The sequence below is a fragment of the Mesitornis unicolor genome, unplaced genomic scaffold (assembly GCF_000695765.1).
Source record: "Mesitornis unicolor isolate BGI_N332 unplaced genomic scaffold, ASM69576v1 scaffold9757, whole genome shotgun sequence".
Lineage (NCBI taxonomy): Eukaryota > Metazoa > Chordata > Aves > Mesitornithiformes > Mesitornithidae > Mesitornis > Mesitornis unicolor.
The window spans coordinates 15,682-19,090 of NW_010197113.1; positions in this window are offsets into that span (position 1 = coordinate 15,682).

Sequence of the window (3,409 nt, forward strand, 5' to 3'; positions counted from 1 at the left end):
GCTAAAGAGCCCCAGCTCCCTCAGCCGCTTCTCAGAAGAGAGATGCTCCACTCCCTCCATCATCTTTGTGGCTCTGTGCTGGACTCTTTCAAGCAATTCCCTGTCCTTCTTGAACTGAGGGGCCCACAACGGAACACAATATTCCAGATGCGGTCTCACCAGGGCAGAGTAGAGGGGAAGGAGAACCTCTCTCGACCTACCACCACATCCCTTCTGATACACCACAGGATGACAATAGTATGATGAGTAGGATGAACCACACATACACCATCCCGAGCTCTTAACTGCCCATCAAGCTTCACCACTGTGGCAGATGCACCCACCCTACTGAAGACCTGAGAAAGACACAACAAAAGACAGTGCTAAAGTTTCTGGCCCTGGAGGCGCCCAGCCTACCTCCCATGTCTGCTCCACACAGTGGGGGTCAAAGGTGGGAAAGTTGGGGTCCTCAGCCAGTAGAGGGTGACACGACCATGTTGTCCACAGATCAGTTTCGACCAGGGTATAAATGGGGCCCCGCCGGAGGACTCATTTGAGTTGGTCCTCCTTGGAGCAGCGGGTCTGCAATCGGGGACTCTCCCCTTGAGTTGGGACGCCACTTAACGTAACTTCTCGAGATTGAGAGCCCTCCCTTTTTGGTGAGTGAATGAGTGCACATTTTGGATCGTTTGGCCAAAAACTTAAGAATTCTTAATTTAGCCGTGTCTGGCAATATTCCCAACCAGCATATCGAACCTGTATTTGTTGAATGTCAGTGGGATGTTGTTTTGGTGACTGAAGTTTTGTCTGCTTCATTTTAGTTGCAGATTAAAGCTTGTTTGAGTTCATTAATTGTGTGCGTGTAGCCATTTCGGTAAGATTCCGTGACAACCACTAGGGCAGCAGCAGACGACTATGTGCCAAGACGACCAAGTGCATTCCTTTTCTCTTGCAGTCGGTGGCAATCCCTGTTACAGCTTAGACAACTTTAAAAGTAGTTCGATCTCTTGACCTAATGATGATTTTACTTCCATTAGTCAAAAAAACCTAGAATATACTGCCTTCATATACAAATGCTTCTATTTTTGCCTTACTAACCAAGTCTTATTCTAAGGCTGGATCACATGGTTCTCACTAATCCAGAACTGACACTAACGCAGATCATGCATACTACACTGTCCCTTCATTTTTCAGAATTAAGCTCAAAACAAGCAGATAGCTCAATGAAGCTTTGTCCTAGGAAACAAGATTAAAGACATCCCAACTGAGAGAAATTAACAAATTAAGGGCAAGTGTATTTTTAAAAGAAAAAAGATTGAGTCTGAGAAGATCAAGACTGTCTTAAAAAGGGGGAATTTTTTAAAAAATCTAAATCCATAAAGTTTTTTCACCCCTCAAAAACTTAAAATAATTGCCTCTAAACCTGGCAAAGTCCTTTTCTTCAGAAAAATGAAAACCCCAAACACACTTTGCACAAAAGATTCTGGCCTAAGAGCTATTTTTAAATATCTGTATTTGGTTTACCTGTTTGGCTTGGTCATGCGTGCACTTGCAGATCATCTCCCTTTTCAGGTCTACAGAAAGGCCAAGAAACTAAGACATCACTCCCTAAATAAGGCCAGGCTGTGTGAAGACCACCATGACATGGCAGAGAAGACAGGCAAAACACTTTGGTTTCTAAGGCTTTACAACTCGCCTCGATAGCAAGCAGCTGCACTGCTTTGTCTTACACTTTCTATTTTAATAAAGCTACATGCGACGGTGTTTTGAGTATGTTTTATCACATTTAATGGAAGTAACCATGATGTCAAGTGCTGGCTATAAAATTAGATACTTAGATAGATTTTTCAGTGAAGTTTAGTAACTTTCAGTAGTCTTTTCTTCACAGACCACTTTCATACCTTTTTCACAGAGATACAGCTGAATCAAGAAAATGCTCACTATGAACACTTGCTTTTTGTAATACTGAAGATTAAGCATTAGATTTGCAAAGTTCTTTAGAAACCTGAAGGATCTGTAAAGTACTCTCTAAAATATTTTGTGTTTAGATCCTGACAAGCCTGCTCTGTGCCCCAGAAACATCTGTCCACTCCCTGCCTCGACACACCACATTTCCAGAAAAACAGCAGCACTGTAACAGGCTCTTGTACAAAGGAGGCAGCCAGAAGAGAACAGCGAGGCACCTAAGTGAAACTTCTTTCTGGGAAAGTGGTACTACTGTGTTTATTCTGACCTTCACAGAGCACAGAATACTCCTTCTGCAAATACACAATATTCAGTAAAAAACAATGAGATCAGAGTACAATAAAAAGGATGAAGGAGAGAAGAACAGACATAGGAGTTCAGGGAAAGAACCATAGAATTGGAACCACCACCAGAAAAATCCAGCTTCCTGTTTACCACCACACACATAAAACCAAATGAGTCAGAAGAACAGAGACAAAACTACTTTAAAAGTTAGGTTTTGGTGACTGCTTGGCTGTGATTTTTTTGGGTGGTTTTTTTTTTCCCCCTCAATTCAGCTGCGTTGTGAAAGTCAAAGAAAATACAGCAGTTAAGCTAACTATAGTTTCTTGAAACATATACTATGGGCTTTGATCACAGGACCCAAAAATCCCTCAGTACAGTACTGTATCCTATCCTTATTCTTGCAAGGAAACCTAAGCAGAGGTGGTTTCTCACACCCAGGCCCTTGCTGCTCCTCTTCTCCTCATCGGAGCCAGGCAGAGCAGAGGAGCTAAGGTACTGCTCAACTGCAACAAATACAATTGACTGATCCCTTCAGAAAACATTTTCCCCATCATTTTCTAAAACCTGAGCCAAAGACTTGTTTTACTTCACTTTCAAAATCCTTAAAAATCATCCTCAGAACCTTTCTCAGAAGAGCAGATTTCCATTACAAGTAACGTTAAGAGAAGTTAATACTACTGAAATTCAGGGGAATTTCATACTGAAAAATATGTGTTACTCTAAAAATTTCTTGAATGGACTGGATTACATTCACAAGACTGGAATTCATTATTCAGCTCTCACCATTCACATCTGCCTTAATGCAAAATCTTGATCAATTGGCCCAAATGAATTCTGCAGTACTCTACCAAGAAGAGGACTCCTCTGAGGTTTTGGGGTTAGACAGATGGAAGAATATAAAGCCTGTTAACTGGTCTTTCTTTTCCTGGATATTTTGATAACACTAATTTCTTCCAGGTGATGAAAGGGAAATGGATAGTGGAATATTTTTTTTTACTGTATTTAAAAAATATCACCATAGATTGGCAAATTATCAGAAATCTCAGAGGAGATACATGAATAGTTCTTTCCTTAATTGCAATTGCTATAGATTAGTACTCTTGCTCAGTCTCCTCCTCCTCCTGTTTTCCCTTTTATATTATCTGCAATGAGCATACTCAAGCAGTCCTCAAGCATACTC